Genomic DNA, 16,570 nt, shown 5'->3' on the forward strand with positions numbered 1-16,570 from the left:
TCCCAAAAAAAGTTTTAATAACGGAATACATTACAACAACATTATTATTTTCCAACGATTTAACTACCTACCCCTTCACATTTGACCTCTAAAAAAGTTTTAATAACTACCTACCCCCTCACATTTGACCTCTAAAAAAAAGTTTTAATAACTGTCTAGGAAGAGTCCAACCATGCATCAAATTGCTTAATGATTCATTTGCAAATAGACCACAGCCCAAGCAAATTGGCTATAAATTCCATGTCTAGTATTGAATTAGACATTGGTGACTTACAGCTCTGATTTTCACAAACTCCTTACCAACTTTGCAAATTCCTCGTCATTTATCAAATTTTGGATGCTTCATATCCATAGAAGAGCCTTGAAAAATTCTTGCCCAGCTTTCACCCTTTCAGTTGCTGTCCAGTGGAGGGACACCATTTATCACTGACGCTGTGCTATATTGAGTACCTGCGAAGAGCATATGTGCTATCACAGCACCAGCAAGACCCACTCGATTAGTTTCTCGCAATTTTCTGCATGCGAGAAAATTTGGGCACATAGAGGGTGCTGCCATGGGAGTTTCACTAATGGGCAGAGGATGTCTAGGAATGAACTGCTTGTGGGCTCTGCTTTTGCTGTCTGGTAAATGTTTGTTTGCATTCTGTTTGTTTTGTTTCGCATTTGCACATTCTCTCATGTTGTGGATTCTTAATGGACGAGTAAAGAAGCATTGGTTAGGACCTTACTGGATTGGCACTTCTCACTGCCCTGTCATTTTTCTGTATGAAGCATTTTCAGAGTTTTTGATATTGGTTTAAGTTTTTTTAACTTAAAAAATTATGCACAGAGAAATTCTCGAGCTTATTGTTTGGAATGGGACCATAATAATTAAGACTAAATTTCCTCATTTAATCAGTAGACTAACTGAAAATCTCCTCAATTAACCATTAGACCAACCTCACAAACTTTAAATTTAAGTCTGAGTGTATACAAAGTAGCTTTATGCTTATCAAACATCCATGCTCTTACGGTGGCTTCGGAGGTCCACACTGGCCACTTGTGAATGTTGTCCATGAATTCCCCATGAAGACCATCTTCCCGTGTCTTAGCATTTTCCGTAATGAAGCAGGAGGTCTTATTTAACAAAAGACACTCATGGCTCCTTACCTTATTGCTCCATTCGAGAAGATTTGTCTTCGATGAAAGTAGAGATAAAAAAAGACATGGTTTCAATCCGAAATATTTACTCTCCAAAGCACTACTTACACCCATTACTCTAAAGTTATTAGGCTTCAAACATTACTCTATAGTTATTAGGCACCCATGGTCTCGCCCATCTTTACTGATTGCATATCTTTTGCAATTCGGTTAGTTTCGGTTCTTTTTCATTCTGACTTTGGTCTTTTTATTTGCATATACTGCTGTAGAGACCTTGCAGGGTCTGTTAAGTTGGGACAATTTTATGCATCAATAAGGCCTTGCTGTTCAATGGAAGACCATGAGATCCCAGTTTTTTTTTTCTTTTTGTCCTTTGAAGATCCATCGAGCCAAGAAAGTGGAAAACATGAATATTGTTCATTGCATGGCCTCAACGATGCCTGCACTAAGTCTTAATCAGCGGAAGGAAAAATATTGTGAATGTTAGCTATGAATTCCCATGAAGATAAGATAATTATATTTATGTCCAACTAATACCCACAAAGTAGGTCAAAGGGACTGTTGAGTACATTGATGTATATACAAAGTGGGAGAACCAAAAGGTCCGAGGGTCTCCTATAAAAGATACAATGCATGAAGTAAATCAACATTTGGCCCTAGCAGAGAAGACCTAGGAGCTAATAGGTCTAAGGATCAGACCCATCTCTCCTAACATTTGAGGCTGAATGAATAACACTGAAGAAACTAAACAAAGTCTGTTAGCCCGATGAAGAGCTAATGTTAAGTGCAGACTATCCACTAAATCGTTTCCTGGGGGGTTCGCACGCTGCTGAATGCTGGAGGACCTAGTCTGTCTCCCAGGAACGAATTTGAGACAGAAGTGTTGCTGAGATCTCATGTGGCAAAGTGAGATCCCACAGATCCTCACTGATCTAGAATCTGGATATGTACTTGTATCAATAGTACCCTGAAAAGCATTTTCACAAGTCTAGGCATTTTACACTTTTTGAACTCAAGGCCTTCTCCAAAAGATACTAGCTCCTGCAAGTGTTGATGCAAAGGTAGAGGAAAAGAGAAAACATGTTTCATTCCATGATATTTGCCATCCACAGCACTCAAACCAAAACCTAACAGCTTTTTTTCTTATTGTTTTTTAGCCTTTCGAAGTTGGTAAAACATGTTAAGGGTTGAAACATAACTCTGGGCACCCATGTTATCTCCCTGGTTTCAGAGGTCTTCAATATGTCATCCTTTATGAGTCTTTATGATAGGCAGTGAAACAAAAGGAAAGGGGCTGAAACATAACTCCATGGACGTTAACACATGTGTCCTCATGATTGTTGAAATGCTAATTCCAACTGCATTTATTTCGGAAAACCGCCAGTTCCTTCCTCGCACCGCTTTTGCTGAACAAGTGGTTTTCCTCTAAGGGTAGTGAGCATGTACAACAACTGACACGTGGTTTGCAAAACAACCTTTCCCCGACGCTTAAAGTTCAGCAGGAAGGGCATTGCGATATTGTCAATAGCCGTCCGATTTTTGAGGGCAAGATCAACGGTTATGGTAGCTCATGAGAGTGAGGGTACTTCACTGCTACTTGTCCCTGGATCTTCCGTGCGATATTGCAGAGAACCGTAATCTATGGTTAAAATAAAAGTATATTTCGCCATGTGATGTAATTAATGTAATTTATTTCAGTCAGTAAATGTAGGTAAAAGATTTCAATTTTTTTATTTTTTTACGGGAGTTTGTTATGGCGCAAGTAACATGTAATATCATATGTTTTTTTTGTTCGTTGACTATGTAATGCAATATGTAGTAGCGCGAAATAGGTGTCAAAAAAATTACACACACAGCAGTGTGTATGTATGTTTGTTTTTTTTTAGAATGAAATGTAGCGCAGCAGCGAGCGAATGAAATTTTACACAGTAGTGTAAAAATTTTTAAGCTGAGACAGAGTAAAAAAAAATTTGAAACTGCATTTGAAGAGTTCTTGGTGAAATCCTTCTGTGAGAGGAAGAATATTGTAACAGCAGTCCTGTTAATGAATACAAAGTTCTTTTGTGTGTGTTGTTGAAACTCTGTCTTCAGCAAAAACAATTTTTGTTGTTCCTCTGTGTTAAAAACAAAACACTATTCTCTGTTCTGTTCAGTTTCATTTTGTTTGGAGTTATCATAAATTCCCAACATGATATCAAATCTTGTCCTGGCTCTTTGAAGGTGTCAAAGAAGCTGAAGGAAGGATTTCTTGTTGCAGCAGCTTCTCCGGTAGAGTGAAAACTCAGTCAAGAAAGAATCCAAGGTATTTCTCAAGTTAGTTTGTGTGTTACTGTTGAAGACAGTTAGTTATTTTAAATACATAGTCAAGTATTTTGAAGCATAGTTAAGAGTGCAAGAATGGCTGGAGCCAGCACTAGCATGGGTATCTGTAATACTCAGTTCCCACAATTTAATGGGAAAAACTATGACTACTGGGAAATAACTATGAGAGCTTTGCTTGCTTCCCAAGACTTATGGGAATTTGTTGAGGATGGTTTTGAAGAACCAGCAGATGAAGATGAGTTTAATAATTTAACTCAGGCAGAGAAAGATTTGTTGAAGAGCAATAAGAAGAAGGATTCTAAAGCCCTCTACTTTTTGTATCAAGCAATGCATGAGAGTGTGTTTCCAAGGATAGCAGTGGCTAAGAGATCCAAAGAAGCATGGAAAACTCTCAAGATAGCCTATCAAGGCATGGAGAAAGTGAAGACAGCAAAACTATAGTTGCTGAGGGGAGATTTTGAAAGTCTCTACATGAAGGAGTCAGATAATATTGACTCATTCTTCACACATGTGATTGGTCTGGTCACACAGATAAGGTCTCATGGAGAGATTCTTGAAGAAAGGAGGATTGTGGAGAAACTATTGAGGATCCTACCCTCAAGGTTCGATGTGATTATCACCACCATAGAAGAGGCAAAGGATCTCACAAACTTCTCAGTTGATGAACTACATGCATCACTGATAACACATGAGCAGAGATTGAGTAGAAATGAAAACTCATCTCTAGAACATGCCTTTAAGACCCAGATGTTCTTTGGAAGAGGAAGAGGTCAAGGCAGAGGAAACAAGAGCGAAAGAGGCAGAAGCCAAAACAGAGGTGGAAGAAACAATCCAACAAATGCTCAAGGAAGAGGCAGCAATCCAAATCAGAACCAAGGCCAAGGCAGCAGTCAACAAAGTGGAAAACATCATGCTCAAGGACAAAGGTATGATAAATCCAATGTCCAATGTCACTATTATAAAAAATATGGGCATTATGCAAATGAACGTAGGAAGAAGCAGCATGATATGAGTAATAAAACGAGTGCAAATTTCAATAGAGAAAATATCAGCCAAAATTATTTGGTTTTAGCCTGTAATATGGCTGAAGAAAAGAGTGAAGATGTACGGTTTCTAGACTCCAATTGTAGTAACCATATGACAGGAAACATAGCTTTGTTTTCTATATTAGATCAGAGTGTGAAGTCACAAGTCACACTAGGGACTGATAATAAAGTTTATGTTATGGGAAAATGAGAAGTAAATGTTTTAACAAAAAAAGGTGAAAAGAAAATCATAGTAGATGTTTATTATGTTCCTGGAATGAAATGTAACCTCTTAAGTATTGGACAGCTTATTCAAAAGGGGTACAATGTTTTCTTTGTGGATAATGTATGCACCATCATAGATAAAACACCCAACAAACAATGTATTGTTGAAGTGAAGATGACAAGGAACAGGATGTTCCCTCTCAGAATGAAAGTAGATTTTAAAAATGGAGAAGAAATAGTAGCAGTGACACAAGAGGCTTTCCAAAGCGAACCAAAGGATGAAAATTGGTTGTGGCACTTGAGATTTGGACATCTCAACTTTGGAGGTCTTAACTTATTGAATAGAAAAGGAATGGTAAGAGGATTACCATTGATAGAGAAACCAGACAGCCTTTGTGAAGGTTGTATCTTGGGGAAACAACACAGAGAATATTTTCCATCTGGGAAAAGAATAAGGACAAAAGCACCCTTAGAGATTGTCCACTCAGATTTATGTGGACCGATGCAAACTCCATCACTTGCAGGTAGCCACTATATACTAACATTTATTGATGATTTTACTAGAAAAACTTGGGTTTATTTCCTGAAGAACAAAAGTGAAGTGTTTGAAAGATTTTGCAATTTCAAAGCACTTGTAGAAAACCAAAGCGGGCTGCATATCAAAGTTCTAAGAACTGATAGAGGAGGTGAGTGTATCTCCAAAAAATTTCTACGTTTTTGGAGAGAAAATGGAATTCATAAGCAGTTTACCACTAGGTATACTCCGCAGCAAAATGGAGTTGTCGAAAGGAAGAATAGGACAATCATGGATATGGCGAGGAGTATGTTAAAGGCAAAGCATTTGCCAAATGATTATTGGGCTGAAGTTGTACACTGTGCAACGTACATTTTGAATATATGCCCTACAAAAATAGTCATGAACAGAGTGTCGGAAGAAGCATGGAGTGGGACAAAGCAAGGAGTCACCCACATGAAAGTTTTTGGATGTGTGGCTTATGCACACATTCTAGATCAACTAAGGAAGAAATTGGACAGCAAAGGGGAGAAATGTATTTTCATTGGATACAATGAGGAATCCAAAGCTTATAGGTTGTATAACCCATCCACCAAGAAGCTTATTGCGAGTAGGGATGTTCAGTTCATTGAGGAGGAAGCTTGGGATGGAAGCATAGATAAAACAGTGAATGTTAAAAACTCTTTGTCTCATGATGAAGATGATGAGGAGATGGCTTAAATACAACCCCGAACAGCAGCACCAACACAAGGGCAGCAAGAGACACCCTTGAGGAGAAATGAAAGTTCTTCTCCAAGCACATCACAAGGAGGAAATTCAAGTGCTTCTTCAAGCACTTGTACACCAAATGAAAGAGGTAAGAAGTTCAGAAATTTAAGTGACATTTATGAACAAGAGGCAGCAAATGAATGTATGAACTCTTTGTTTGCTTTATATTGTCATGTTGATGACCCTGTTCATTTCGAAGAAGCAATTAAGGATAGGAAATTGATAAAAGCTATGGATGAGGAGATCAATGCCATAGAAAAAAACAAGACATGGGATTTAGTTGAACTACCAAAAGAAAAAGAAGTCATTGGAGTAAAATGGGTCTACAAGACCAAGAGTAATGCTGAAGACAAAATAGAAAGACACAAGGCAAAACTGGTTGTCAAAGGATATAAGCAGCAGCATGGGAGAGATTATGAGGAAATTTTTGCACTGGTTGCTAGAATGGAAACAGTGAGAGCAGTGTTGTCCATAGCAGCACAAAACAAGTGGAAAGTTTACCAAATGGACGTGAAGTTAGCATTCTTAAATGGAGTGTTAATGGAAGAGGTTTACATTGAACAACCTCTAGGCTATGAAAAGAAAGGCCAAGAGCACAAAGTGTGCAGATTGAAGAAAACTCTTTATGGGCTGAAGCAAGCACCAAGAGCGTGGTACAGTAGGATAAATTCCTATCCACTGGAAAATGGATTTGAAAAGTGTGAGGGAGAACCTACCTCTACCTCAAAGAAAAGGATGGTAAAATACTAATTGTTGTGTTATATGTTGATGATGTTATTTTCACAGGTAATGATGATTACCTTATTGAAAATTTCAAAACAATTATAAAAGAAGAATTTGAAATGACTGACATGGGTTTGTTGAGATGCTTCTTAGGAATAGAAGTAGAACAAAATGGAAATTGAATTTTTATCTCACAAGAAAAATATGTTAATGAAGTGTTGGAAAGATTTAATATGCAATAGAGCAAAGCAGCAATCACTCCCACAGTGATGGGATTAAAACTCAGCAAAGAAGACAAAAGAAAGGATTTTGATCCTAGTTTGTACAAGAGTATAGTTGGCAGTCTCATGTATTTGACTGCAACTAGGGCAGATATAATGTATGTTGTTAGTTTAATTTCGAGATTCATGGAGAGGCCAAAAGAAGCACATTAGCAGGTAGAAAAAAGGATTTTGAGGTATGTTAAAGGTACTAAAAGGTTTGGCATTTTATATACTACTTCAGAATGTCAGATTTAATTGGATACACTGATAGTGATTGGGCTGGAAGTGTAGATGATCGGAAAAGCACATCCGGTTATGTTTTTCACATGGGTTCAGGAGCCATTTCATGGGCTTCTAAAAAACAACCTATTGTAGCGTTGTCTACAGCAGAGGCAGAATATGTGGCAGCTACAGCAGCAGTGTGTCAAGCAATTTGGATGAGAAGGATGTTAAGGAGTTTATGCCAAGAGCAAGCAAAAGGAACTGTGATTTTTGTGACAATAGCTCAGCTATTGCATTATCCAAGAATGTTGTGTTTCATAAGAGAACGAAAGACATTGACACAAAGTTTCATTACATCAGGGAATTGGTAAACAGTGGAGAAATTGTTTTACAACACTGCAAAACTCAAGAGCAGGTTGTTGACATTCTGACCAAACCATTGGAGCAGAAAAGTTTTGAATTTTTGAGGAAATATTTGGGTATGACTGATAACCCAGCAGTTGAAATTAAAGGGGAGTGTTGAAATTCTAATTCCAACTGCATTTATTTTAGAAAACCGCCAATTCCTTCCCCGCACTACTTTTGTTGAATAAGAGGTTTTCCTCTGAGGGCAGCGAGCATGTACAACGACTGACACGTGGTTTGAAAAACAACCTTTCCCTGATACTTAAAGTTCAGCAGGAAGGGCCTTGCGATATTGTCAATAGCCATCCGATTTTTGAGGGCAAGATCAATGGTTATGGTAGCTCATGAGAGTGAGGGTACTTCACTGCTACCTGTCCTTGGATCTTCTGTGCGATATTGTAGAGAACTGTAATCTACGGTTAAAATAAAAATATATTTCGCCATGTGATGTAATTAATGTAATTTATTTCGGTAAGTAAATGTAGGTAAAAGATTTCAATTTTATTATATTTTAACAGAAGTTTGTTACGACACAAGTAACATGTAATATCATATGTTTTTTTTGTTCATTGACTATGTAATGCAATATGCAGTGGCGCGATATAGGTGTGAAAAAAATTACACACGCAGCAGTGCGTATGTATGTTTTTTTTTTAGAATGAAATGTAACGCAGTAGCGAGCAAATGAAATTTTACACAGCAGTGTAAATTTTTTTTAGGCTGAGATAGAGTATTGTTTTGTAATGCACAACAGTACAGACACAGCAGTGTTTCAGCAGTGTAATTTTTAAGCAGAGACAGAGTAAAAAAAAAATTGAAACTGCATTTGAAGAGTTCTTGGTGAAATCCCTCTATGAGAGGAAGAATATTGTAACAGCAGTCCTGTTAATGAATACAAAGTTCTTTTGTGTGTGTTGCTGAAACTCTGTCTTCAGCAAAAACAATTTTTGTTGTTCCTCTGTGTTAAAAACAGAGCACTATTCTCTGTTCTGTTTAGTTTCATTTTGTTTGGAATTATCAAAAATTCCCAACAATGATGGCTTGAGAGGTCTTCCATATGTCATTATCTGAGAGTCTTTCTGATTGGCAGTGAAACGAAAGGATAAAACCTATGCCACAACAGGCAGCATCTTGGAAGTGTCTTGCATAGTAGTCTATGCGAGATATCCTCCACTGTCAGTAGGATTTGTCCTAGTCTATAGAAATTATCTTAATTCTTGCATTTCTATTTACATCAGCATACTGCATCTTACACTTTACGTTAAATCTTTCAGGACTGGCTTTTTCAAATGCTCTTTCCAACACAAGTGCTACCACAACAGGAATCAACTATGGACAAGTTGCAGACGACTTGCCACCACCGGAACTAGTAGTGGGTCTTTTGCAAACCATCAATATCGGCAGAATAAAACTCTACACTGTAAATGCAACAGTCTTGAAAGCATTTGCAAACACTGGTATAGAATTGATTGTTGGAGTGGCAAATGAAATCATTGGCAACTTGACAGATCCAAACTCAGCCACTGAATGGGTCAATGAAAACATTCAAGCTTACTTACTAGCCACAAAGATCACAAGTATAGCTATAGGGGACGAGGTTTGCACAGGAACTGACACACAGTTAATGGCAAACCTAGTTCCTACAATGCAAAACATTCATTTGGCCCTAGTCAGCATTGGTGTGGACACGGATATTAAAATTACCACTCCCCATAAAGCTAATGTACTCAGGACTTCATATCCTCCATCAGTCGGTGCCTTTCTATTAGATCTGGAGAGCCTAATGAAACCTATTTTGGCTCTCCTGTCTCAGATTGGTTCTCCTTTCTTCATAAATGCTTATCCATACTTTGCATACAAAAATGACCCAGGCCAGATACCCCTAGATTATGTACTATTCGAACCAAAAATGCAAGTGTTGTCGTTGACCAGAACAATAATGCTGTCTATAAGAACATGTTACATGCACAGGTTGATGCAGTTTATTCTGCACTATCTGCACTAGGATATCCTGATCTAGAAGTCGTAGTCTCTGAAACTGGATGGCCTTCAAACGGTGATGTCGATGAAGCAGGTGCAACTCTTCAGAATGCACAGACTTATAATGGGAATTTGCTTCAGCTGCTGGCTCAGAACGAAGGGACTCCTTTGAGACCCAATGTTGTTTTCAAGGCTTACCTATTTGCATTATTCAATGAAGACATGAAGCTTGGTCCAACTTCGGAGAGGAATTATGGGCTATTTGAGCCAAATGGAACTGAAGTTTACAATGTGGGATTAACTGGATCACTATCTATGGGTGCTAAAAATGTCATCTCAGTTGGTTCTCCCACTGGTTCTGCTGATACTCCATACTAGTATATTTCTTTTGCCAAGGTATGCTGATCTATTTCATTGCAATTCTCATTCTGTTTTCTTTTCTATATTTTTCTATATACACTTCGAAGAGAATAATTTTTTTTTTATATGTTTGGGTATTTTTCCTCTAGTTTTCTTTCCCTCTGTGTACATTATTTCAGCATTAGCTTAAAGAACAAAATTGTGAAAACACTTCTAACTTTGACCATGTCATTCTCAGGAAACTTGTACTGATATCTCCTTCTACAATCATCTCCAGGTATTGGCCCTCTCTTCTTTATGGGTTCTTCTGCTATTTCTTCCATGATTGAAATTTGAAACCATGGAAGTCCTGTAGAAATTTTCATGTTCCTTTCATTTCATTCAACATCAGCTAAAACAACGAAACTCAGAGGAAATCTTGTGGTGGATAACTAAATATATTCACTGCAGACAGTGAAGCAGCAAGCATCTGCCTTTACATCACATTTTGATAACTTGAGCATCCTCATCTATTAACGAGGAGCTGTAATCAGATACATATCAATGAGTCCCAGAATTGCAACAATGCAGACATCGGCATGGCCCTGGCTTTACATTACGGATTTTATTTTACTTTTTTAGATATCGAGTTAAAAGTATAGTCATGGGCTAGTATTTTTTTTTAGTTATGGTATTTGATTCACCTATAGTATATTTCATACCAAATATGGATATTACAGCTCTTCGTAGTATTGAGATTGTAAAAGCTTCTTATTTCTTTCGATGTAATAATTTGATTTAAAATATTTTATAATAAAATATAATTGTGGAATGAGATCTTCATTTATAATATCTAATGGCATGTTTGTATAGATGTAAGTTTTTAAAGTTATTTATTTTTAATATTGTTTTTGGATTTAAATTATTATCGGGTGTTTTGTTAAGGCACCTTTTGATAGAAAGAATATTGGTTCAATTCCCCGTCTTCATTAGGTGATATATTGGACATGATGAATATCTAATCCCATCAACTCAAAGATTTTATTTTTTAATTTAATAATATATTTTAATAATATTGAACAAATAACTTACCGGATTTCAATTCTATCACCCAACCATAAGGAATAATTAAAAAAGTGTAAAGAATTCTTCTATTTAATCTCGCACAAGAGGACATTCATTTGTCCCTTTTGTTCTTTTCGGCTCATAGATTTTATTTTTTAATCTAATAATATATTCCAATAATATTCAACAAATACCTTACCGGATTTAAATTCTATCACCAAACAATTAGATTTATTCACAACCATAACAGTCCAGATTCATTCTATCCTCGTTTTAATCAACATTTCTTAATTACATTAGTTCACGATGAACAAAGATAAGTGATCACATGACACTAGTCTATTGTTATATAATACAAGCATAGATCCATCTTAAATACAAATTTAACTAAAAAAAATTATGAGTTGACATTATTTAAATGTTTTATATAGTTATTTAATTTTTTTTAATTTTTAAAAAAAATATTTTGAGACATGAGCAAAATTTCAATTGATGATAGATGGATATCCTTAGGCATCATTTTGAAAAGTAGAAAAAACCTCTTTGCTAGTGTTATGGAACAACAAAAAGGATTACTCAATCAATCATGTGGACAAGTCCCAGAATTCTCGTGCCGACGAACTGTCAAAGAAGGGCCTCGCAATTCAGCTTGGTCCATGGAAAATGGAGATACAAATGGAATCAACAACATATCAGATAGAAGATTTCTCCCTTCTGGGTACCTAGTTCATTTTTTGGTTTTTTGTCTTCCTATGCTCCATAGACTATTTCCTCTTCATAAAAGGTATGTCTACCTTTTCCTCCTTGATCTTCTCTTTTTTGATGTGGTGGCTAAATCTGGGATGGTCCAGTACATATATCCATGAGTTTTTTGCTGAACATTATCTGTCTATGCTATTGATATCTTCTTTATCAAGAGAGCTTAGATACTATGCTTTCAGCGGTGCTTTGTTGTCAGCTAAAATCCTACATATATCCGCTATAGCACTTATCAGTTTTTCCTCTATGTAAATATCTTTCATATGAATATAAATCATGCTTTTTTTTCGTACTAAAAAAATACAAAATAATTTGCCAAAAATAAAAATTATCTATTTGACTTTGAAGAGTAAATTTATATTCATAGGTCATAGGAATTTGCATCGATTCAGTTTCTGAACCATAAATTTAGGATTTGTTTTAAATGTATAGCTTTTGTATAGCCCCATAGTGCCCTACAGTGTCATGATTCAAAACTTTGCCAACACTTTACGTTTGCCCTTACTTGATGATTTGAATTAGTGCCCATTCAGATCACATATTCACATGTTTTAATTCGGTGCACAACCCAATCAATCTGCTGGTCCAGATTCCAAATAAAGTGGATAACATTTTAAATTAAAATTTTATTTAACTAATAAAATTCACTTATTTAACTTGGTTATAAAAAATTTGTAACTTAAATCATTAAAATAAATTAGAAATTAATTCGTTTTGAAATGATTCACATTATCAAATTTTGAAAAAATAAAAATAAAAAATTTAATCATACACATTAAGTTGCTCTTTATAAATTCCAATGCATTAGTTTAATGAGGCTGAGGAGTTGCCCAAATAGTTACGGAAATTCTGGTCATATTTAGAGAAAATCTGGTAATAATTTTTGTAAATCCAAGTTATAGTTGTTAAACTTCAAAATTTTAGGTGTCCTAGACATTTTTGATGGTGCTAAATCCATTTCCACCATCAAAAACACTATTCAAACACTGCCTCTAAAAAAAAATTGAATTCTTTTACTAAGATTCCAACACTTTTAACTGTCTCAGCAATTCCTCCGCCTCAACTCCAATTTCAATAACTATCACGAATTAATATTTTATCAATTCACTGAATATGTGTTTTTGGATTAGAAAATGCTTTGGGAACTTGGGTTCTGCAACACTACTTGTTTTAGGGTTTTGTTGTCATCGTTGTTCCGCTGCAGGCAGCCTTGTGAACCAATTGTTGATTCTCCACCACAATATGGTGGCACCTTCCCAGCCGCAAGCTGACACGTGCTCTTTCAAGGACACTATCGTAGGGCAACTGTCCCCCAAATCAAGCCTCAGGGGCTCTTTCAAGGACACGATCGCAACGCAACTGACCCCAATCAACCCTCGTCTAGGATGGGTGGAAAAGAGCCCGTGGATGGGTAGGACTCTGATAAGGATGAATCGGGTGGCAGAGTCTCGGGCGGTGAGCCCAAGACAAAGGAAATCCACATGTATGAACTGTGTTGGGGTTCAAGGGCAAATTCTGGATAATCTTGATATAGATTTATCTTTGAGGAAGGGTTTTTTTTCTAAACTCGATTCGTCTCCTTCATCATTATGCTTTAGCCCCAGAAAGAAAACTTTACTAAGCATTTATGTGTATCAAATTGTATTTATTTTCGGGAAAAATAGACTCTGAAGGGCATTGGTAACACTATGTTTCTTTGTCTGTCTTGAAGGTCACTAAATTGCAACATTACAATTCATAGGTCAAAATTTGTGCCTATATGAATATAGTAGGCACTCTTCTAAGACTCTATCAACATATTCTGTTAAGAGTCAAAATGGATCTAAACATTGGATAACTTGTTTAGATGCTAAAAGTGTCATGGAGCATGGAACTGTATTTTAGGATTGTTTCTTAAATGTTTTGAAAAACACCAATAAAGGCAAGGATCAAGAGGTATTCATAAAGTGCTCAACAAAAGAAAATCGATCAAGAAATATGTCAGCCTAGGAAAGCTCAGTGGTGCCTAAGCCTTGTCCATTCAAACTTGACAAGTGTTGATTGGATCATCCAGAGTGCTTCCCAAGCATTAAGGACCAACCTCCAGTAAAATCATGCGAACTCGTAAAGATGCTAAAAGTATTTATTATGATGTTGCCTTGTTTTAAATTGATTTCAAAAATGCAATGTTAGTATTGAATGCTCACTTTGATAGAAAGAGTAAACATAATTTTGTGATTTTCTAGGTTTTCATTGTGTTTTCATTTCTCCTTTATCATAAACAAATGTATTATGAAAGTAATCATCTTTCAACATATATATATATATATATATATATATATATCTTATTATTATTATTATTAATTTAAAATTAATATTATTTAATGTAATAAACTAAAAAAAATTACATGTTAATTGAGTTTATCTTGGATGGTTAGGTGAAATGTTATTAATCAGCATAGTAATATTATATTTATTTAAAATTGATATTATTTAATGTAATAAACCCAAGGGACATTGCATGTCAACTGAGTTTATCATGGATGTTTAGGATAAATGTTATTATCCCCCACTAAGGTTTAATTGTTGCATGTGACATATTGAACTCATAATGAGTATTTCTTGTAATGAATTTGAGCCTTATTGTCTAAGCATAGAACCAAAATATGTATATTCCTCATATATAATATACATATATTCTTCATGGAAAAAATGATAAAAAAACACTACATACCCATCAAATAATTTATACAAAATATATTATTTAATTACATAGAGAGAAAAAAAATAATAAAACCAAATGATAATAACATTAACAAAACTAATTCTTCATATAAACACAAACTATGTATGAAGAACACCATAAAATATATGAGGAACACTTTCACTTTCCTAATCACATTTTAGTGCAATGCACCTACCTTCCTTTTATGCACTCAATATAATTCAATCTACCTCCATATGTGATCTTAAAAAGGGTATTTTCATATTCTTAAAGCATAAAAGTAATTATTAGATGATATCTAATTAGTGTAAGACTATATCAACGTCAAGTGAAAAATGAATGAATAGGAACTTTATCATATTAAAATATGTTTACTCTAAGTCAAGGAGCAAAGCGGGTGTGATTGAGATATTGTTTGTTTGAGACATTAGTGACCATAGGAGTGTTGTCTTACATGTGGCTACTCAATAGATTGGGTATTTCTATGGTTTTGAGAAATGAGGATGTTAGTACTAATGGAGGGGCATGTCAAGCAACAGAAGCTATGAGGTGCAAGAAGATAGTAGTTTTTCTTCTTGTCATAATGTTGAAGTTTTGATGTTCTGCCTATTATTTCACAAAATATTTGATGAGAAACTTGTTTATCAATTATATGTAAAAAATTGTTTGTATTAGCAACAAAATTTCATTTGTGTGAGAATGGATTTAGGAGAGTTTTAGAGTCTACTAATGAGTTATGAGCGCTTTATTCTAGTGTTAAAATGAAAGCAACAAATAAAGGATGAGATGCCCTTCAATCACCAATGATTATTTTTCATTGGCAAGGAGATAGATGATAAATGATAGATAGGATGTTGTGTTATTTACAAAAGATCCACTATGCATATGGTGGTGTGTCCTTTGTGGTGGTCCCTCGAGCCTTCTTCTTTAGCACCTTGTTCTTTCTCAGGTGTTGTTTTAAAGAATTCCTCTAGCCCTTTGGTTACTTTCCCGACTGCTTTCAAAGTGAAGAATTTGAATGATACACTAGTGTTACAATGACAAATGTCAAAGATCTACCAAATCATTTCAAGTTATCGCCACCATGTTATGATTTGTAGATTAAATAGGCTTTGACCACGAGTGAGTTAGTTTACTTAAGCAACAAATTTTGGGCTCGATTACTAATCCTAGGATTTTCTTATTATGTTTTTAAAATTACGAAACAAACCTAGAAGAACATTTATGGTTTCTGGTTGAGTTGGTTTCTTCATAACACATTAGTTACCAAAATTAAATCCATCAATGATATTTGCACCTACCTGTTGTAGCGGCCGCAACAGCCTCCAAAATTTTGGCCCGCATCTAATTTCGCAGCCTCCCTTGGATTTTTAATTGAAGTTTACAAGCACTTGGGCTCACCCCGTGAGCTCGTGTGAGTCTTTGCACCCTCTTTGCTTGACTGTTCAACAGAACACTTTTTGCATGTCAATCTCAATGTCACACTTGCAGTCATGTTCTAGTCATGCACAAGGTCCTCGCTTCGTGTGTACATGTTGTATTCGCTATGTGAACATCTGTTGCACTCACACACAAAGTTGTATGCATTGTCACGCAAGCATCATCGCAGTCGTTCAACGATCTATCACAAGTGTCGCGCTTGTTGCTCACACCATTGATCAATCATGTTGAGCATATGTTGTCTTGATGGTTTGAGGCATCTTGTCTTCAAGTCATGTTAAGTGTGTGTTTGCAAAGTCGCGTATGCACAAATTCACTCGCTCACACGCTTAGTCATTTTGCTGAAGTTCTGACGACCGAATCACCCTCCAAAAGTTAGATCTCCACCTTGCAATTGACTCAACCGTCTATCACCCAGAATAGCGCAGAAGTGTCCAACAAGCCATTTCAATCTGCGCTACCCACAAGCTTACCAACCAACCCTCCTGCTGGTCAAACAGAGAGTTTTACTAGGTAGTGACCCCTTGACTCACTCCCCACAAAAATTGCGCAAAAGCTACAAACCTTGCCCACTCTGCTTGTTGTCGCACAAAGTGTCTAGGCACCGTGACAATGCTCAAAGTAAGGGTTGTCACTCTAATCCTTACTCACTCTATTTAGTCTTTCTTCTAGACAA

The 16,570-nt window shown here is 36.0% G+C and overlaps 1 pseudogene; it reads left to right on the forward strand.

Moving 5' to 3' along the window:
• Window positions 1-507: 507 nt before the first annotated feature.
• LOC149265347 (glucan endo-1,3-beta-glucosidase 11 pseudogene) lies at window positions 508-9,965 on the forward strand (annotated as a pseudogene).
• The last annotated feature ends 6,605 nt before the right edge of the window (window positions 9,966-16,570 follow it).

Source organism: Pinus tabuliformis, chromosome 6, assembly GCF_031772625.1.
Source record: "Pinus tabuliformis cultivar Carrire ecotype Pingquan chromosome 6, CPIR1, whole genome shotgun sequence".
Lineage (NCBI taxonomy): Eukaryota > Viridiplantae > Streptophyta > Pinopsida > Pinales > Pinaceae > Pinus > Pinus tabuliformis.